Here is a 23598-nt window from a genome sequence, read left to right on the forward strand (position 1 = left end):
AGTCTATATATGTGTGCCTTAAAACATGTGACTGCCAATGAATTCATAGCGTACGGTCATGCTGAGATCCTTTTGCCACCATGGAGTCTCAGGCTGTCCTTTAACGAATGCTTTGAACAGAAATGCTACAAGAGGCGATGGACTACTGGGGTCGCGAGTACAATGGCCTGAAAGTAGATTTTCATGAAATAGGGTTTATCAGAATTTCATAATGTCTACAGCGTACTAGTGGTCAGTCTTCATGATGATATATTTGATTGCTGTTTACCGCCATACTCAAGAATTTTCACTTATACGTTGGCGGTCAATTTTATAAATGGAGGTAACTGGAGTGCACGGGTAAACCATCGACCTTTGGCAAGTTATTGACGAACTTGGTGTTTTGCCGTTGGACTGTGCAAACGGTAAAACGAACGTCACCGATGCCTTACTGTCACCAAGGTCACAAAAGCTGCATGTGAGAACGAGGAAACCCATAAACTGCCTATCCAAGATTGAATTTGAACCCGCATCCCCTGTGTCATAGGGACTGCAAGCTCATCGCCACTAAGCGTTAAGCTAAGACACGCTTCGTTAAAACAGCTGCTCTTAGAATGACCTCATGGAACTTGGTGTGATTACGACAACTGAGTTTGCTTATGGTTTGAAGGGCAGGGCATCAGGGCATCGGTTTCAAAGGCAGGGCATCAGGTCATCCGTTTGAAGAATTCCGTTGTTTTACTGAAAAGTTTTAAAACTTTTAAGCACAGTTTCTGTGGATGACAGGCTGATGAGACACATTCGGAGAATCGAACCTCTAAGTTGGGCACCTATAACCACCAGCAATACGTCAACCATGTAGACCATTCGGTAAACAGGCTCTCCACAAACACTGTAGGTATTCTAGGCCTACCTAACTGAGAATATATAAATACAGATGGTCGTGGGTTTCCCTCTGGCTCTGCCCGGTTTCCTACCACTAAAAAAAAACCACTAAGAAAACACCAATTAATCAAATAAATAAATAAGTACGCCGTGAACATGCATTAGCGTACCCATCTATACAGTGAGCAGAAACCAAAGTTCTCCCAGTTGAACATTTGGGATTAGAAGATGAATAGAACCCAAAATATCCTCCAGAATGAAAAAAATGTAATCAGAGAAATGTAATCAGAGAAAAAGCCTATGTTTTTTTCAGTATTGGCCTATACCCCTAAGGCAGATAAAGGATGATTTGGATTATAAAGTACAGTTGACCCACGGCCTGAAATCTATTTAATATAAATACCCTGAGACATAAATTTCTCTAGAGGATTCATATAGTTTATATGTGAAAAATTTGGGTTAATCTTCAATAGACTTAATACTAGATTTGTCACGTGTCACAAGGAGTCATTCATCTTGCAAGATGACTCACCATGGTTTCGAGAATCGTCCTCCCTGTTTGATTGGTCAGACTCTAAGTCAGTGAGGCCTGATTGGCTGATCACAAAGTATCACGCATAATACGTTTAGGTTTCCAAAAGCGTCAAGAGAATAGAATTTGCTGAAGACCGAAGTACACCTACACAGACAGATGCGAATAGTCCATAGGGGATACTCAGCTGTATAGCAGCCGAGGGGGCCCACAGGCAACTGTGAGAATCCCAACAATGACTAATAAGCCGTCGATATTTGCCTATTGCCATAACTGATGATAGCTCAAGGCCGTTTTAGCGGGGTTTTCTCCTTTTCTCCTTACATTCCCAATGGACTTTGTGCCCGCATAATAAGATATCATGAGGATAATGTTGCGAGTTCAAGGCAGACCATTTTTTAATTACAAAACATGTCTATTTGATTTCATTTCATTTATTTCACCAATGTTGTATTTCGTTAACACTAGTTTTTTATAGGAGTATTGGCGTAAACAGAAACCCCGGGAAGTTATTTATTTATTTATTTATTTATTTATTTATTTATTTATTTGATTGGTGTTTACAACGCCCTCAAGAATGTTTCACTTATACGACAGCGGTCAACGTCATGGAGGGAGGAAAAGGGGAGAAGCAGGGGGGGGACCCACGACCATCCGAAGGTTGCTGATAGACCTTCTCACGTAAGAACCGAGAGGAAACCATCATGAGCTGGATATGAACTCACAGCGACCTCATTGGTGAGAGGCACCTGAGTCAATACGCTTCGCTGGCAAGCTAACCCAAATATATATACACAGCGTAGGCTATAAATGTAGATAAATATGTGTTATAGAGGTGAAGTCCATAAACTGATAAGTCATACCTAAGCTATGATACATTAATACGATGAAATTAATCCGGTTTATGGTAATCTTCAGGCGTGGTCCCTAGTGACCGATTTTTTTCATTCAGTTCAGATTTTAAGCAAGCATTTAAAAAAGGGGTTTAGAAGAAGCTTTCATTGTAGAGGCAACTTCATTCTAGCTAGGGGCCTCCATGGCTCAGTTGGTTAGCGCGCTAGCGTAGCGTAATGACTCAGGAGTCTCTCGCCAATGCGGTCGCTGTGAGTTCAAGTCCAGCTCATGCTGGCTACCTCTCTGGCCGTGGGAAGGTCCTCCAGCAACCTGCGGATGGTCGTGGGTTTCCCCAAGGCTGTGCCCGGTTTCCACCCACCATAATGCTGGCCGCCGTGGTATAATTGAAATATTCTTGAGTACGGTGTAAAAACAACAATCAAATAAATGAATAAATCATTCTGGCTACACGTATGTAAGCTTTGTGAAATATTTGTAAAAGGCACCGAGGCACGATTTTTGGGGTATATAAATCTTTTCTCCCACCATGGCCGCCGTCATATAAGTGAAATATTCTTGAGTATCGTACAGCGTAAAATTCCAGTGAAATAAATTTTAACCAAAAGGCCCTAAATTGTTATATTGCTGTATTTGGTATTAACTGTACTTGATGTTTAATTATAACACCCATTTATTATAACACCAAGTAGGCTTATCGGCCTTTTTCGAACAGGGTAAAATATAAATTGGGGCTCTTCTGGTGAAGAGCTATGCAAAGCTGACAATTGTGCTTACTATAGCATATATGGAGACATCCAAAGATGCGAGGACATTGTATTCACTGACAAATAGAGCTAATGTCTACACGTATCTCATGTAAAAACAAAATGATAAAAATTTTCCACAGCGTTTCAGTTTGCTTTGTCAGCTTAGGATAATGCCCGCATGTTCGTCGATGAATAGACTGAGCTGCAGACAACCTATGCATCTATGTATCGTGCGTGTGTGCAAGCACAGGTAACACTATGGGAGATAACTGTGAACATAAACGTTGAACTGCAGACTATCTCCCCTTAACATGGCAACCAGGCATAACAACATCCTCCATGATTTACACATGCGAAAATTGTATCAAAACCATCTATCAGATTATACGCACAGATAAAACTTGTCATTAATAGATTTTTTCTTATTAGTCAGTTATTCAGAATTCAATATCTGTTGCGTCAAACAAACCGTGATCTAGTGTTTAGTGGCCCTAGGATCGACACACGCACGAGCTAGGTGTGTGTTCAGACCTTGACTTGGCCTAGCGTTCACTGGAGATTTCTCTTCCATGAAAATGGTATGCATTTGGGAAACGTTTGTAAAAGTTCGTCACAAACTTGCTACTAATCGTCTGTTTTACGTCACTTTATTTATGACGTCACGAAAAGTTCTACCCACACACCTGGGGTGCGTTCCATTCGTTCCCATGTGGCCACTGGAGGGGGCAGTGATCACTGGTGCGTCGTTCCATTGACCACTGGAGGAGACCAATGGCTCCCTTGCGGCCATGGTGCTGACTTGGGTGGAGTCGGTGTATTGTAACGTCATAACTGACGGAACTTCATTCGACTTCCGCAATACTGGGACGTCACACTGTATCCTCCATTGGCCACTGAATCTGCCACCAGTGGCGGTCAGATCGACGAATGGAATGCACCCTCAGCTTGGCCCTTGATTAGAAACGTCGGATGAACTGATAACACAGCCTTTGAGAAAAAGACATCTTCGGATGTAAGTCGATCCGAAGACGGGAGGAGATTTAATGCTATAAATCTAACTGACAATGGAATACCAAAACCGAGTAAGCCTTCATGAAAGTGTATGTGATATGTATTGACATATAGCTAGGATCTACATGTGTGGAAATTATACTACCAGCAGTTATATTGATCTCGCTATATTAATAGCTGACATTTAGTAAGAACGTGAAATGCATGCGCATGATAGCCTACACATATTATGTGATTGGCTGCCAAGGCTCCGTAACTCAAGTCTCAGATATCTAAACCATCTTATAATTAGATGATATACAATGAGTGACCCATTATATCAAATATATGAAACGGGTGCATTTTGTAATTTTCATTTGTTGCGATTTTTGGCGATGAACAAATGAAAATTGCATCACGAGTTGAATAAAGGGCCTGGCGCGGTAAGACGGAAAATCGGCTCCAGAGAGGTACGATAAAAAAAGTACAAGTGTGTAAATTTCCAAATTAGAAATATAAAACATGGTCGAAAGACTCCTGAAAGTTATATAACCATAAAATAGATGGTTGCTTAATAATACATGTATTACGCCAAACGAGGCACTTTTTACTTTACAATATGAAGGTCAACGTTAACCGGAAAAATATCTGAAACTTTCATGTGTGTAATTTACGTACTGTCAAAGTTTCGTTTTGGTTAAAGATTGTCTTCATATGTAAAACATAAACTTTATAATGTGATCTGTTTTGTCTTATTTTGGCAAGTTTAAAATTCGTGCAACAGACTGGTATAGGTATTCTTCATAGTACACGACGTCAGGACTACACAAGTCAGCGTGAAGAACAGGTTGCATCTAGAGAAAGAGTTCGAATCTTTTGTGTCCTTTTCTTTTGTGTATGTGTGAGTAAAGATAGAGGCCGTCTTGCATTAAATAAGTGTTGTCATGAATTAGAATGGATAGAGCCAATTAAGCAAGTGAAAAGAAGAATATCTTTATTTCTGAAGATTAACTGGGAAGAATATAAAACAGATCTCAGATTTTGTGTAATCAGATGCTTAGCAAACATGTACCTCCAAAATTTAAATGCTTCATTGTAAAAGATCCATGCTGAAAACTTTACATGGAAACATAAGGGCCTGTCCAAAGTTTAGCTAAATTTGGACGGTCAGACCCTTGTAACAGTGATTATGGGATTTGCTACCCAGGTCAAAAATTAAATTAGTACATAGCATAGTATTAGAGTTAATCTCTACTCTTCCATAGCCTGGAGAATAATTTCTTCGTTAAAAGTTTAATTTTGCACATGGGGATAAGGTAAAAGAATGAGGGCTCATGTTTGCCGCAAATATATGCATAGTTACTGAAATGTTTTCGAATAAATATCCAATCAAGACTATTTCTGCCCTTTAAATATATACTTTTTTCAAGGTTTTAAATACACTGCATGTTTACAATTCTTTTTACAAAAATCTAAAACCACATGCTTTGCACATGAATCTCTTTGCAAGACTCACTCGTAGCTCTTCAGCATTTCTCGAACTTTACCGAAGAGAACCGACGTGGTACGTTGTTCCAAGGGTGCAGGTTATTGTGACGTCGCACATTTCATAAGGCAACATAATCGATGACGTCAGATTTATTATGTCGCCATTGGTAACGTCAGACTGAAGACAAGCCTTTGAGCGAAGACATCGGTACAGAGGGTGAGTCGTTATTTGAAATTTCAGTGATATAAGCCTATGGCGACTTTAAAATCGCAGCTTGTATAAATTACATTGATACTTTGGTGAAAAGTCTTTGGGTTAAGCTTTTTAAGAGACTATGGGGCAGATTAAGCAGTGACCGCGCATTTCCAAACGCGTGCCAATATTTGTCAACTGCACAGTTCTGTTTATAATTATGCGTGTCAATACATTCTTTTCACACGCAACGATACATATATATTGCAGTTTGGACCTGCGTCGAAAAATACATATATGAATATTGTATTGCCACACAATACTAACTGAGATTGACCTTGAAGTTACATCATTTACCAGATCCACTAAGGTTAGAAGAAGCTTAGAATCTTATAGAGTACATGTATATATTTAGCCCCTTGCATGTAATGTTTTGATTTCAGACAAAATGTTGACAGATTCAGCAGGTCAAAGTGACGATGGAAAAGACAGAGTTGATCGTAAGTCTGTCGCCTACAATATTTATATCTTTTAACCGCTTTACTCGATTTAGTTGTTTGTGATTTCATAATTCATCTATTTTGCCGTCGATTGAGGTATTGATTTCACCTCAACCTATCGGGCCTCTAACCACTGAGGCTGCAGTCTTGAATTCATTTTTCGCTGGCATCAGCAAGAGTTTCCAAGAGTTTCCTCTTGGATCTGTCCGATTTTCACCATCCAGAAGCTTGACAGTCGTTGTAAAAGTGAATAGTTCTTGACTATGGCGCTAAACTAAAAATGACCAATCCAGTCAAAAAGCAAAGCAATTGCATGAATTAATATTAGCCTGCGTTGCACATACGTACATAGAATTTGTATAGGCCTACTGTTTTCATTAGCCAAAAGATTTAAAAATTCATTTTATAATTTTATGTCTTCCCATTCAAATGAAGCTACTTCTTGCATGTGTATTTTATAATTTTTGTCTTACCCAGTGTACAAGGGGACATATGATGTCCGATATGACAGGCTAGTAAAGGGAGACAGGGATATCACTGCCAAGGTAGGTTGTATATATATATATATATATATATATATATAAATATATAAAAAAAATATATATATATATATATATATATATCGCATTCAAATAATTCTGTATCCCGCTATTAACCGAGTTACCATTAATTACTACTAAATTTATTTGTAATGCCATTTCTCCCATCAGCCTGTCAATGCGTACAGACGGTACAGTAGTACTGAGGTGACTCATCTATCTGGAGTCATGGCGGAAAGGCCCATGCCGCCCTTTCAGTTTATGGGCCGGTTGTACAACCACATCGGTTTGTTGCCCACAAGCCTTTATCGTGCGGACATCAACAGCAACATTGTGCCTGTAAGTTATAAATTATTTGCCTTTATTCGAACTATGTTCCACAGTTTTTGTTAAAATATTCGACCTTTCACTGATGTCAGTAACTGAAAATCAACAAAATATATCATAATTAACAGAATGTGTATATTACATATTCCAAATAGATATACATGTGACTGAAGGTAAAGCTTTCAACATTATCACTAGACTCGAACGATAGATATAGATTTGCACAACCTTAAAGCTGTGACGCAATAATTTATGAAGCGTATTTGTTTAAGTTGGGTCGATGTTCATGATTTACTCAGCTCATGTCAGATAATCTCTTATGTTTGACCTGTTTACAGGCCTATCAGCAGGAGTTTTGGCCAAGAAAGATATTTCATTGTCTTCATCCTGTTAATAAAGACCATGCAGGTACAAATTATTTGTTTTATCTAAAAACTACTTTAAGCTAGCCGAAGAACCAGCTAAGCATATTTTAATTAGATTTGTGCTGAATATAATAGTACACCATTATTTTTGTAACTGGTGAAAACTCGTAAGTGACAGCTTTGTTAATGAAAGTGACAGAAACATAAACCAAGCCATATGAGAGCTGAGGAATTTATAATCCACAAACAAGTTTTCTAAATGCTTTTTCTTTGTTACGATTTTTAGATCTCTTGACCCCATTTTGCCCACAGAAGGCCGGCTACTTTCCTATCTTGCCCATGCAGGTAATATCAAATTTTCATGAACACATTTACTAATAAATCTGTTTTATATGCATGTTTGGTAGTTCGGTAGTTCGGTAGTAGTTGTATCGGAGACGGTGCTTATGATAAAAATAGGAGAGGTAAATGTATGTGTCGTGGTAGTAATTTCAGTATTCGTTGCAGCAGTGGTTGTAATCGTGATACTAGTGGTACTAGTAAGAACTGTTGTAGTAGAACGGAGGTGGTAGTGAAAGTAGTAGTGGTAGTAGTTATAGAAGTGGAGGTAGTAGTTATAGAAGCAGTGGGAGTAGTTGTAGAAGTAGTGGTTTGTAATTATAGAAGTAGTGGTAGTCGTGAAAGTAGTAGTGGTAGTATTTACATTTATTTATTTTATTTGATTGGTGTTTTACGCCGTACTCAAGAATGTTTCACTTATATGACGGCAGCCAGTATTATGGTGGGTGGAAACCGGGCAGAGCTCGGGGGGAAACCCACTACCATCCGAAGGTTGCTGACAGACCTTCCCACATACGGCCGAAGAGGAAGCCAACGGTAGTAGTTATAGAAGTGGAGATAGTAGTTATAAAAGTAGTGGTAGTGATGGCAGTTTTAATGGCAGGTGTAGTAGTAGACTAGTAGCATTAGCATTAGTATCTAAAGTAGTAGAAGTAGTGGTCGTGGCAGTGGTATAACCTGTAGCAGTACCGAGACTACCAACTGGCAGCACTCTCAGTAAAAGCCAGAGGATTTTAAGAGTCGGTACTTATTATAATCACTAATGTTTGTAATGCACTATAATATTGCACTATTAATATAATATTCTCTACAGGGTGTAATGCAGAGCAATGCATCGGGCAACGGTGACTGGTCAGCTAACTGCCTTCCATGCCATCTGCAACGTAAGTCGTAATGATCATGCATTGTCATATCGATGCACGAATAACTGAGACAATGGAGATAAACATTTAGTCTTTGTGTGCCACTGCTTGAACGTCGTCAGGCATTTCAACCTTACCTAGCCTAGCCATTTGCACTGGTTTGGGTAAAATGTAGTTGCTTTCCATAGAGATTACAACTTATGTCAATTCTAACACTGCGAATTGTTTTAAAAACTATATGCCATCAATCTATTTTATTTTATTGCCTATTTATATGTTGTAGATACAGTGAATGTATTGTAAGTATTTATATATTTCAGAAAACCCTGTCCTTACTTCGCACGACTGGGATGTCGTACCCAGGGTGAAAATGGGACTCAAGAGTTTTCAGGTAAGATATTCTTCGTTTCTTTGAGGCGAAAGGTCTATGAGCCCATATTGTTATTATAATAGAAAGTATTATTTTCCTCTTCGTAAATGCTCGTCTTTGTACACATTCCGTAAGCATATTACTTGGCACTTTGATGTTCAAGAACAGTACTGGAACTGAAAATAGAAACACAGAAGCATCTGTAAATAAAATCACTTGAATAATTCTTTCACTCATGCCAGTCTACTTGTGATGAGTTAAAGATGTGACATATTCAAAGCACTCAATAAGAATCAAGTTAAAACTGTATACTTCAGCTTTGTTTTCATATAATTCCATATAACTATGATTACAACGTTTCCTTTCAATATTTCCAGAGAATATGAAATTGTTATCATTTCAAATTTTAGACACACAGAGAGAGAATGACCGTCAATGTCGAAAAGTGGAAACAATTTTTCTGGCAGATGTACGCCATACCCACACCCTTGCTGGCTCACGACACACTGAAAAGTAGGCACGCTGCATGTTGGCAAAATGTTAATAGAATGTCCAGCAACTTTTGTAAAGTGCTTAATGTAGTTTCTCTTGGCTTAAACTCTCCACTGTCAATCGTGTATCCACCATAAACGTCGTTGTGTTAGCATCAACAAGTACAGAGAACTGCCCTCTTGCATGATTACGGTGTTCTTCCAACAGTTAGACTCGTGGGTTTACATTCCAAAAAAAGCACTCTGCACACTGCTGTGGTTCCTGTTTAGATATCATCTTACTCTAGATTCCATCACAGTATGCAATATTTCACAACCGAGCTTTACGAACTATATATAAGAATTTCTACCTCGCAACCATTCATGTGACTCTACTGTCTTTTATTTCAGTCGACTTCATTGATAATGCGACGAAGACCTTCACCATAAAGACCGTGAATAAATTCGGTAAATCATACATCAAGGACTCTAGCTACAGCCTCGAACAAGATTTTGCAGTAAACGGGCTTCGACCCCTTGAGGTACACATACATATATGTATACAGATAGTTGTTGAGAGGTTGTGTTCATGTATACAGGCACCATGAATAGCTGAGGTTGAATTTATCACAGAAATACAATTTCTGACAGATGAAGATTTTAGGAGCTGCCTAGATATCTACGACAAAACTAATTTAATGTGAGGTAGTTTAGAAAATAACCTGGCGTAATGAAATTAAAACTGCCTTGATTTCTAGCACGAACTGGTAAAAAAAAATGTGATATTAACACTGCCGCTTCAAATTTACCTGATGAATCTCTTACACTGAAGTCGTAACAGAATCATTAGCAGTTAGATTTCAACCAATGACCTCCTTCGTTTAAGACTACGGAACGTTCTAGGTCAACAAACGTCCTTAACATTCTTTAAACGTGCTAAATTTACACTTGTTAAATAAATATTGGGGTTTTTTTTGTATTTCAGAACAGCATAACAGAGAACGAATCGGATCACAGACGGGATTCCCGTGACAAACAGGCAGCCACTGGTAAATACATTCAGTTTGCCTTTCTGTTGTATAGAAGCTCGCAAAACTGTATATGTTCTCTGAAGAACGCATTGTGCCCTTAAGAAATTAGCTTTGGTGTCTTCTCTCTGTTAGTATTAACCATATAAGTCACCACTTACTGTTGACAGACACAAAACTGAAGCTCTCCATGAAGAAAAGGCTGGCCAGTGTTTCCAGGAAGCTGTTCTGCTGCGTCCTGAAAGATTAGATAATGACAGTTACCTTTGTGTGTGTGCGCGTGTGTATGCGATTGACATGTATGTGAGTAATGTGTTCAAATGATATGTATCTATATATATGATTGATATGTGCATGTGTCATTTATGTGTATGAATAATTTATATATGTGTGTGCGAAAAATGTATGCATGTAACTGATAAGTCTGTGTGTTTGCAGTTGATGTGTGCGATTTATTTGTCGGCGTGTGTGATTGATGTGTTTGTGTGATTTATTTGATGTGTTTGTGGAAGTGAAGTGGACGGGAGGATACTTGTGTGAATATGTGGGCGGGTTAAGGGTGTGTGGATATATGAATGAATAAGAGCCCTTAATGTTAGGGGCATGTGAATGTGTGGATAGTGTAGTGGTTTGTGTCCGTGTCCTAGAAAGTAATGAAAAAGTCAGTTTTACTGGCGAACAGCAACCAGAGTATCACCAAATGCTCCCATCTCTCGCAGAATTTGGATTTGTGTGCGCGTGTGAGCGCGCTTATGTGAATGTGCTGCAAAGTTGTGTGTGTGCGCGTGTGCGTGCTTGTGTGAATGTGTTTGATGAATGAGTGTGTGTTTCTGTAAACTTGCTGAATGGGTTGAGTGATGAAGATGTGTGTGGTTGGGGAGGGAAGAGGGGCGTTCGTGCAAATGTATTGGATGGCTGGGTGTGTGTTTGACAAACGCTTAAGTTTAACGATTTCAGAGTCACTGAGAGTGTGTGTGTGTGTGTGTGTGTGTGTGTGTGTGTGTGTGTGTGTGTGTGTGTGAAAGAATCTGTGCCTTGGATGGATAGCTGGTTAAAATGTTTTCAAGTTATATTAAATATCAGCAGAGCTCTAATAGTACTTATTTTTCTTATCTGTCTTAAGGGGGAAACCACTCAAAGTTATTCTTGTTACGGACACGAATCTACTTCAATTTACTCCAGTGAATTATACCACAAAAATGTTTGAGCTCTTTACTTGTTGGTGTAATGGAAAATAAATGTTATTTTTATGAAAGAAATATCTTGTGTTTAATTTATAATTTTTTGTTACTTTCTCTTGGGCATTATATAGTGATCCAGGACAGTTTCAGTCGTTCCCAGGAAATCAAATTACAGCAACCATAAACACCACTGATTTTCAGAGAACAAATATTGAGAATGTTTCAAATCTACACATGGTAATACCTCGCAGTAATGTATGGGAGGTAAATCGGGAAGAAGAAAGTGTGAACATCCAGAGTTGTCGTTCCTAGTGTGAATGTTGACATCACGAACAACAATCGCTCTGTGGGTCGTCTACAGAGTTTTTCGTCAAAAGGAGTAGTGCAGCTCCCATTTCATCAAAAACTTAACCAGTGCAGCTCCCATTTGTTTGATTGCGAATTTGATCTAGAGACTTTGTCAGGTACATAACGATTTAAGATTATTTTAATCAGTAATAAATTAAACCAATAAACCAGTGAGGTGCAACTTGAACCCCTCATGAAATCTTTAATCGCCACAAGAAGCATATCTGTGATATTGCCGATGTATTCATTCATTCAGATACAGATAAACAAAAAACTGTCTAATAAACCAATGGCATAGTTTCTTAACTACTCGCCGATAAAGATTTACCAAAAAAACTAGTGTGGTGCTGAAGGAGGTTAACAGGTGATTCAGCATTTGAGTTTAATAGATTAATATGCTATACAACAAAAAAATAATTAAAACTGCAAACTGTCCTAGTACCTGTATTGTTTAGAACAGATCTTTCCTGCCTTGTCAAGAAAGTAAGTTGTCTGTGTGCCAGAATATCAAATTCGCGTTATCCAGTCAGGAATTTCTCAAACAACAAAAATGTACTGTTCTGTTATGGTAAGGGAGTAGCCTTATGTATACGTGCCTGAACAGCCAAGGCAGAGCTTCCACATTGTTTACTCAGACAACAGTCAGGTATATACATGAAGGCCTATAATCCGTGAGATCAGAAGGAGAATGTGTTACGGTGTCATATTCCTTCACAGTGTTGTTTATAGAAAGGTCCCTGGCTTTTCACGCAGAAGTAACTCACAATATTTCCCAAGTCTATGTATACCTGTCTCCAAAACCCAAGCTGACCTATGATTATAGTTGTGAGTTCTCAGCAACGAAGTTTCAAATGTTACGCAAAGAAAGCTTCACAAATGTGTTGGAATCGGTCACGATTGTTTATATACACGTACGTACATTAAACAGCTCGTGGTCACCAATCCACTGAAAGGCTGATTTGACTACTGCCAGACTGAAGACATCAACCTCCTAGTAAAATGCTGACAGAATAATTTGTTTGACCAAGAATCTCAATCCTAGCCATTTGATCTTTCTGTCTTAAAAGCGGAGAATAATTCTATTTGCATGTCTGTAAACCGTGATTTATTTTGTGAAGCCTGTTACATATCTCTATTCCTATAACCATAGTAGCAGTGCTATAAAACTGTTACGCTTCATCATTTCCTGATCTTTATGCAATATGTAAATTACTTTATTAAGTTGTGTATGGTGTTTTGAGGAGATTAAAGAAAGATACGTATCGAAATGTCAACAAGAAAGTACTAACGTGTTAGGTTTAGGCTATCGTCAAGGTAAATATTATCGGTAAAGGGAAGTAAAAACTGATCAGAACATTTCAGATGTTGGTAATCATAGTACATGTAGATGATAAACAAAGTCACCTTGAAGCGGAAAGATTTGCCCTACTCACAGAAAGGAAGAAAACAGATGAATACTCTACATGTGCATGTAAATACTTAAAGTGGAAGAAAACAAAAAATCAAACGGGCTGAGGCCTTAACAAAATTAAGAATAAAAAATATATCTTTACATCTGTCATTGTAGAATATTTTTTTATCTGGTTTAATGCAATCAAATGCAATTAATGCAAATCAAATGTGGTATTTACGGACCACTTTTGCCATTGCTTCAATGACTTGTGTGCATGAGTACATTTAGCACGAGCATAAACTTCAAAATCATTTCTTCTAAAGGTTCTAAAAAATTGGTGCGTCATCACTGTTATCCACCATTATGAATATGGGCCATAAAGCGCATGCGTCATAGAATGGAATCGTTTGTATGCATAATAATTCACTGTAAAACGTCTTTTACATAAATGTTGCTTCAGATATACGTAATAGTGGTCTTTTCATTGACACTTACTTTATTTTCGTCTTTATTTTATCTTAAATTTACTTTTCAACCCAAAACGTTATTTCCATTCCGTGCCTAGATATAATCAGTATTCTTTGTTTTTTGGGGGTTTTTTGGGGTTTTTTTGTTGTTGTTTTTTTTTTTTTTGTTTTGTTTTTTTTTTTGTTTTTTTTTTGTTTATTTTGTTTTTTCTTTTTGATATACTGACACACCATCGAAAATACATTTTTAACACTAAGACCACGAGCTCGGAGACTTCAACCGTTTGTTTTCCTGTAGATTGTTTCTGGGATACTACTGCCTTCACTACCCCCACAAGAACATTTGACAAGTCGTGTAATTAGCCACTCTTACCCTTATCACGTTCAGCAAATAAGAGGACAAACAAACCCAGGCTATCGGCTCTCAACTGAGTCTGTGTGCCTTCACCCTCCCGGGACAATAACCACTCTACTGCATTCCCATTCCGCCCTTGCCCTTCTGTTATGTAACATGCATGGTTCGTCCTCTGTTTTTAACTCCCCGCCTTTTGTCCATTACTATACAGTTACGGCATATTCAAGAGATCGATACAGACAGGAAGGAGTAATATTGATTATAACGCAGAAATCAATCTTGTTCTTAGGGGTCTGTCAACCGACTCTATATCGGCAGGATCAAAAAGCCTTAACTATTTTGCTCTTAAAACATTGGAGAAAACCCGGCATTTTAGTGGTAAATAAATGGTATGCATGTACCATACTGCTGGTGGTGCTAAAACTTTTCCTGTATGATATCATCCAGACACACCTCAAAGGTATAATACCCAAGCAAAATGAGGAGGCTAGTAATATGCCAAGTTCTGGATAAAATACGGTATAAATATTTTAGTGTATGAATCTTTTTAAATTTTCTGTGACCTGTTTATCATTAAAGGATTGTTTGTCGGTTCGTCACTTCCGGATTACACTAACGACGCATTGCAGCAAAGCGAATGATAATGTCTGAATGGCTAAAAATCCTGCAGAGTACAGATGGCTATCGAGATTTACCCGCCTTTTTTTTCACAAGACCTAATCCAGCCAATTTGGAGGATAGGATACACAGAATAGCCGTCTTGTTAAATAGCAAACCTTTTTATTAAATTGCACTCCCGCCCATATGATGTAGCTGCTAACTCTAGATTGGAACTTTTTTCCTATGCACCGGGCCAAGCATATTTTTTTGTGCAAATCGAGTGTTTCTGCAATTTTGTAGCGGACTTTATTTTATTCATATTTCCACTTTTTATTACTACTGCCTTTATTACTCAGTCAGTTCCTCTACATCAGAAATGTAATGTCTAACATTAATCAAAACGCACTTCTGAATCGAAGCCTCTTTTTATTTCTAGATTCACAAGTATACAGAAGCTCTCTGAAGATGCGTGTATCGGTATTCTGTGGTATATAAATAATATATCGTATACATATGCAGCTGTCACTCCATTCACAAACTTATTACATATATCCTGAATATTTTGTTTTCATATTCAACAGTGCCGTAGGTGTGATTGTGATTACGTCACGTAATATCATTAACCTACATCGGAACATTGGCTTGCTGGAATGTCCCTGATATCAATGAGCCTAACTGCACAGCTAATTCCATTAGTTTGACAGGATATGAAGACGGCTTTGTAACCTCTCTGCATGCATGCAGAGCACACCGCATTTTAAACCCTACAGTTGGTGTTCACTTACTTTGCTCAGCTACACCTGGAAAACGACTGAAAAATGTCAACATGCATTACACACAAAAAAGATCCTTTATATTAGTTCTTATCATCGTCCAAATATGACAGCTTGGTTCCACGAAATTTTCTGAGGACAGGAGCCAAACACTACTGAATTATGCAATGTCCTGAGCATATCAAGTTTCATGAAAAGTGGGTTCATGATTTAAAGCAGAACAACAATCCTGAAACCGTTGTATGTCCTATATGTGCAAACATGACGCAAAATGTTCTTATGCACATCCCTGTAACTAAACTCTCTATGTATACACCTTTTAAAATTTAATAATTTTACGAACAAAATTTGGTTGTAATTTAATCAGCCAAATGTTTGGAAAACTGACTAACAAATTCTAATGAAAATTTCGAAATGCAAGCCAACCAGATTTATATACATGCCATGTAAAATGAACTGCACGATATTTGTGAGTTTTCACGACAATCACGACACGTTGTGGACATCCTATAAGTATTTAGTATCCATTCACATTTACACAATCCCAATTTTCGAGAAATGTCAACACGAACTTGCTGCAATACCCACAGCATCATGCAGATAGGAATCTGTCTATCATGTACTGTATACTGACACATGTAGAGAGTTGAATTTTCTGCAGCCATCACACGGTTTACCATCTACATCACATCCTCATAATAAGCATGTCTGCATATGTACACAGTAATTGGCTTTCTTGTGATGATTAGAAGCAGTAGAGTGACTTTATGTACTGGCCATGTAATTAGATGTGTTTGTGAGCATGTTTTAACGACCTAAGTGTAATGACTGATGGACATACTAAATAGACGGAATACTACTATGTTCTTAGCCCTAAGACAAGTCTGTGAATTTTTAACATTTCAAATAATTTTGCATGTCATTAAAATCAACATTCCAATGTTGATAGGTTGTCCTTGGGCATTTGTATTCAGAAAATACAAGCATATGAAAGCCGTATTCAGAATTAGACATTAAAACCAATTACACAATTCTGATGAGTGCAAAAAGGGGAGCAGTATAGGTGTCCCAGTGTAGTTTCCCCTGCATACTCCCATGCACTGCTCGTAGGTCCTTGGTCCTTTATTCGGGGGACCTCCGTGGCCCAGATGGTTAGCAAGCTAGCGCGGCGCAGTGACGCGGGAGCCAATGCGGTCGCTGTGAGTTCAAGTCCAGCTCTTGCTGGTTTCTTCATGGGAAGGTCTACCGACAACCTGCGTATTTTCCGCGGGCTCTGTCCTCCCACCATATTGCTGTCCGCCGTCGTAAAAGTTAAATATTCTTGAGTTAGACGTAATACATTAATCAAATAACTGAATAAATCTTATGTTCAGTAAAGAGCAATAGTCTTCCAGGAATATGACGTATCAATGAGTTCGTCACATGTGGGAAAGTTTGCAGTAAACTTCCACAGGTGAATGGTTGCCCCACCTTCCCCTACCAGTACAAATGATCACCACTGTGTATTAATAAAATGTTTTCAGTATCAAATAACAATAACAACTATCAAATAATAAAATACTGCACCACCCTACAGGAAGAAAAATACTTTCTCTGAGTCGGTAGCCCTCTTTGAGTCATGGAATGAACGTTTTCTTATCAGCTCATCCAATGCACTGGCTTCTGCATGGTCAGTGGAGCTGAAGGCTCGAACCCGGTTGTGGCCTATTCGGCTGCCGTTTTAAAACCTGAGGTTTGTCAGGCACATGATGAGAGTTTTTCACTTCGGGCTCCCCAGTTTCTTCCCACCAATAAACCTGACAAAAAAAAACAGATAATTGAAATATTACTGAGCACGGCTTTTATCACCAATCAAGGTAAACAAATTCCGTGGTTCCGTGCAGTCGTTGTCCCCTCAGAGGATCTCTCCTGCAGACCAAGCTCTTGAGATCGGCATAGACCCGGATAACGCATGGAGTCTAGTTCTTCGCTTCAACGGTCTGACACTTGACTAATTGCACTGTTTAATACAGGGTATATACTTCATTACGCTTTTTGACCGCGTGCCCTGGTATTATTGCTAATACTATGTTAATATTCACCCAGTACCTGTTTCAAACTCTCAAAGAACTCAAACCTCCTTCTTAGCCGTTATAGTCAGAAAAATTAAAACATTGCCCCACTGGAGTCAGACTGGGTGCGTTTTCACATTCCCAGACTATTAACACCAATCGGTAGGCTACAGGTCATGACCTACACTGGAGGGTTACCAAATATGAATATTCGTACCTCAAGTATTGATTATTATGTAGCTCTTTCTACGTCAGAGAAATTAACTGATCTCCCCTAAGCCCTTCACAGTAAAACTGATGGCCAGTTTTGAAAAGCTACTGTGATATCGAAAGAGCGATCAATTCATAAGACTCGCACCATTAGTGTTAGCGTTATGCCCTCTTTTTGTCAGCAACACTCTACACGTACAGGTAAAGCCACCTAAATAATGTCACCTAGGGGTATTTTTGCAATTACTTCTATATTTGTGTTATTCGCACAGTAAAGTAGTTTACTTTTTCTGTATACCAAACCGGTTCCAGTCGATCTATGTATAGATTTTTACTTTCAATATCATTTCGCGCTGATGAAAGTTCATGCACTTCATGATTTGTACACCCAAGCCTATGGTAGAAAGATATATATACACAAGTTTATGTACTGACAAACCTCACTGACATGTAGTCGTCTTGAAATCAACTATACGTGTTATAAATAATAGGCAACGTGCTAGCGAATTTTGACCCCCCCCCCCCCCCGTCCCAACCTCCTTCCCACCTCATAATTATATTCCAACAATCTTGGCATTGTAAGGTGAATATGCATGTATTTGACCATGGCCTATGTTTGCTCTTGATAACACACGCAGTATCCTTCGTCATCGCTGACGTTTAGATGAAGTATAAAGTATATTATACCTAAATGAATGGTTCCTAAAACATGTGTACCTACAATAAACTCATGGTTATGGTTTTGAGTGTATATACAATGTCCTCAATAATGAAAAAAGAAATGATTAAATCTTGCTCTAATTACAATGTGGATATTTTGCCTTTTGAATTGCAACTACATCTACATGTATAAATATATATATATATATATATATATACAAAAGCGTCGGAACAGGTCTCAAAACAAGTTTTTTTTATATATCTTCCCCATCACTGTCTAAAAGTGACAAAACGTAACTTAAATTGACTCATAAATCTAAGATAAAGCATTACACAACAGATAGAATTACAAAGTGCTTTTGTGCCGACAATGTGTTTGTTTTCCACTTCGGAAAAAAAACTTGCTTTAAAGCGATTCTGGACCACATTCCATAAGCGGGCTATAGACTTGCCATCAGTTTGTAGAGACATACGAAGTAATTCATTCATCCGCCATAGTACAATACTTGTAAGAATAATCTCCACGCATCTTATTAAGAAATGAGGTTGTCCGTCGACACTAATCGTAGTTCATAAAGCTGTCTGATTTATGCTATCTTAATAGGCCTATACAATTAAGACATTGGAAATCATTCACAATAGGCTAACCATGACTATTATATATGCAAATGAGATCTTCGTCATTCGATTGCTTCCCACAGTATGAATAATGGATACAAAGATTCACTTAACATGAAAAAGCATTGAGAATAATAGAGAGCATTATTCTTATCCTTATTTTTTATTCATTTTAAATACCTCCCAGACATCCATCTGTCGTTTGAACAGATGTTTTCTCTGTTAAGCGTGGTAACTCGTTTACCGGTTTGTGGACATTATACCGCTGTTTTATGACGAATATTAAACTGTTATAGCATGCTTTATTCATTTGCCCAAGGATAACCCAAATGAAGACATTCCACCTTCTGTTTTATTTTCCTTTCAGTGCAAAACGTGCAGGAGAGATAAAACAAGAAAATTTATCATAGACATGTTTCTGTAAATTTAATGGTCGGCGTCTTGTTAAAAATTCGAATTGCAAATTACTGTATACGGCTCAAAATTTCGTCTTTGATGCTAAAGTTACTCATTGTGTCTCATTCTGGGAGTTCCATTGATCTTATGAGGGTGTTTGGGGGTTTCCATTGAAGGTATTGACTGATGTCTTTTGGGCAAAGATTCAGAACCACAATTAATACTTTGTATTAATTGTTTGTATTTGTCTCTAAAATGTATTTAGTTGGTGCCTGGGTTTATTCCGTTTATTTCATACATCGTACATCGAAATGTGGATAAAAATAAATCAGATGTTTTTATCCATATAGATACCTTGTCATGTTATTCTGTAAACTTCCCTATGCCTTTTAAACAACTTTCAGCTTTTTTGTTTTTTATCACAGTTTTATGGCAGTTTCTATGTATTAAAGACCGTTGCATTCCCTGCTGTATAGCGGAGCAGTCACCTGATGAAATACTTAAAAAATTCCCATGTGAGTGGTGGAAAATTCCAGACCTTTGCCAAGTTACGGACAAACATGTGACATATATATATGCACACCATGTTGTTGCAAGACAAAGTGGCCTTCAACGACCGGTAAACTGCGCAAAAAGGCCACTGTCCAATGTACATGCAAGATCATGCACTCAATTACTCGAGGGTTAATATTAGAGATGTATAAAGCATTGCATATCGAGATTTACACGCCAATTAAAATGTAAAAGAGGTATATGAGGTTTTCTTTGGTAATCGATCTTAGGTACATGTTTTTGGTCCTTGATTGGGTCTGGATAAAACCATCTCGTCCCATCAATTTCACCTCACAAACTGAGTGAATCTTGTTGATCACGTATACTGATAGACTTCATTAGCACGCCCACAAACAAGGCCCAAATATAACACTAACAATTCACCGATTGTGTAGTCAAATATCACAAAACTGTTTAGATAACAACCGATTTGTCAAGACAGCCTGGGTTGAATGGATCATTACCTGTGTTAATCAGCATGACTAGCCATGATTAAACACTAATTAATCGCCATTTGTTGTGGCTTTTATACACCAGGCTGACACCTAACACACAACCTCGGTGTTTGAAGGTCATCACCTTCGCAATTGTCATTTACAACTAAATGAACATTTAGCTTGCTGTTTATCAGATGTTGTGACTGGTGGCGGATATGGTAAAAGAGTGAGTGAGTGAGTGTTTGGAGTTTAACGTCCTATTTAACAAATTTTTAGTCATATGGCAACGAAGGAATCCTTAGAGCGCATGTAATGGGCCTCCTTGTTGCAGGACTGATTTCCACCGCTCTTTTATCTGGTGCTGCTTCACTGAGACGCCTTACAGAAGGCAAGTAAGGCGCCCCTCCCGAGCCATTGTACTGATACGGGTCAGCCAGACGTTGCATTGTCTCCTTCATGCTGAACGTCAAGTTACAACTTCCTCTTTTAAAGTCTTAGGTGTGACACGACCAAGGATTGACACTGGATCTACCGCTCCCGAAGCGGTCGCTCTACCAACCCATCGGGGCCGGTTTATGGTAGAAGAGATTTGTGCAACAATATGTATATATGCATGAACATGGCGTTCAACCCAACGGTTAAGCGTATCAGATCGGAGACTGTGGCTAAAGTGTCCACCAGACAAGGTGCTCTGAATGTAGTGTTCACTCGTACATTTACATGAATTTACATGAATATGCTTGTCATCCTTCCATATGAACACCAAGCCAAGTTTGCACACGAATCCAAGGAACTGTATTATGCCTCTCTTAACCGGAACAATGCCAATGATCCGAAATAGGCAATGACAATCATTCAGGAAAATGCTAGTGGCCCGGGACAATGCCAGTGATTCGAGAGGAACAACAGTAATAATTCAACACAATGCCAATGACTCCCGCACACTGCCAATGACGCCGCACACTGCCAATGCCCCCCGCACACTGCCAATGACGCCGCACACTGCCAATGACCCTGCACACCGTCAATGTCCCAGGGCTATGTGCGATTACGTAAACATACTTTGATTTCTGCAGTTCCATATTTTAGCGATAACGAAGTCTATTGAAAGAACATTAAGTACGACTACGAGTCTGGCACGCAATAAACGTAATGTCATTTGTGTAGTTCCTATACTTTATCTAAAGTTTCGTTTACAGAAAATCTTAGCGATATCAGGAATTGCATGAATAGATTTTTACTTCTCAGCTTTGGGTCAAAGTCACTAGAAAATGAAGCCCCACCCAGTCACAATATACCCGCCGGACTAGTATTTGGCCTATCATGCTGTCACTCAGATTTTCAAATTACTGGGCGGATGTAGTATAGTACAGTATAGTACAGTATTAGGAAGCCGATTTAGAATACTGGTGATAACTATGGAGAGAGTATACATCTCTTTTATTTAAACAATGTTACAAGTCGATCAAATAGCCAACTTTATTACCTAGAAATTGTAAGACTAGTTGACTGGAAAACTTGTATATTTATATAACTATTTATCTTAGCCCCTGGATGTCTAATAACTTGGAAGCCTACCGGTACATTATGTTGTTTCGAAAGTTAAATTTATAATCCAAAACACCCTCAGGGCGAAAAAAACGTGTTAAGTAAAGCTAAATGCACCTTCACAAATCCTTTTTTATTTCCGTCAACAGTGGCACGAGAGACGGTAACCTACATACCTCTAAACTATACGCCGTTAGTCTTCAACAAGTCTAAGTCAACACACAGAATAAGATCGTCCTAGTTGGACATGTCTCTTGTTAACCGTTATCTTTGGACAATCCCATAAACCGTTATCCTTGACAGCAACGCGGCATTCCAGTCCACTCATATATGACGATAACAAAAATCGGGTTGATTTAAGTGTTTTATGTGCTATATAAAATGAACTGTGCGGGTGTCAAACGTTTATGACACCGGAGATTAGCAGAAAAAGCGGGTATGCATCAGAGAGGATTTTTTTAACAATAATTCTATTTTGAGGAGTCATGTAAAGAATAGTTAAAAGCTTGTGGTACGACATTCTATTACAGGTCTTTACTCTGGTTTTGTCTTTTTGTTTGTCCGAGTTACCTGAAAACCTCTAATCTTATTTGTCAGTTATATAGACATTCGGATACAGGTAGTATATATAGGTTACCACAAATGTGAATGCTACTTCACCGCTCACTGCTTTACACAATGACAGAATTCAGCTTTCAGCTCAAACAGCTCTTGGAACAAAAAACATATCTTGCAATTTGAGACATCGTTAATTACACAAGTACAGATTCGACCATGTCGTTTAATACGCGTCCTGCTCGAGCAGTGGATCGATCATGTTAAATAATAGGATGTCATAAATCATACATCCGACAGTAAAACAAACAGACAGGCTGACTTACAAATCTGCTTGTCACAGCTATAAATTGATTCGTCGCTGAATATTGGGTGAAGATAAATAACACAAGAAAGTCGTCCTTTTTTGGATTCAGTCACATCTGAGTTATCGGGCTGACATATACAAAGAACCACGTCAGAACAGACAGGTAAATGTCAAACTCATACAATCAACCCTGACAAACCATGTTACGTATGCAGGTTACTAACCTACTGAAAGCCACAGGGCGTTCACAGGTATGACAAACTCTAGGTTAAGTTAGCAGCTTAAACTCTGCTATCTGACATTTGGACCTTCAGTGTCTCCCCATTTGTCTTCTTCATACCGTTTATTTGCTACCGGTACGTTATAGTCTTCGCTGTCAAAGAATTCCATTTTGTTTTATTCATATCGTTGACTTTCTATTTTATGAGTGTCATGGCTGGCCGAGTAGTTTAATGGGTTCTCTCGGTGTACGCTTAGCCTTTAACCCTGTTGCGTGCTGCCGCTGTTAGTCAGCGTGTTTGGCATTCACATGAAAACGCAGGAGGGGATCCTGCCTGTTTTTCTCTAACCGCCTTACAAATGAAAAACTCTGAACACAGGTAAAACACAAGTCAAATTAATCAATTTGGCCGGTTCTTCTGACACAATATTATTGGGGCACTTGAACTGTAATTGTGA

This window comes from Liolophura sinensis, chromosome 1 (genome assembly GCF_032854445.1).
Source record: "Liolophura sinensis isolate JHLJ2023 chromosome 1, CUHK_Ljap_v2, whole genome shotgun sequence".
Taxonomy (NCBI): domain Eukaryota; kingdom Metazoa; phylum Mollusca; class Polyplacophora; order Chitonida; family Chitonidae; genus Liolophura; species Liolophura sinensis.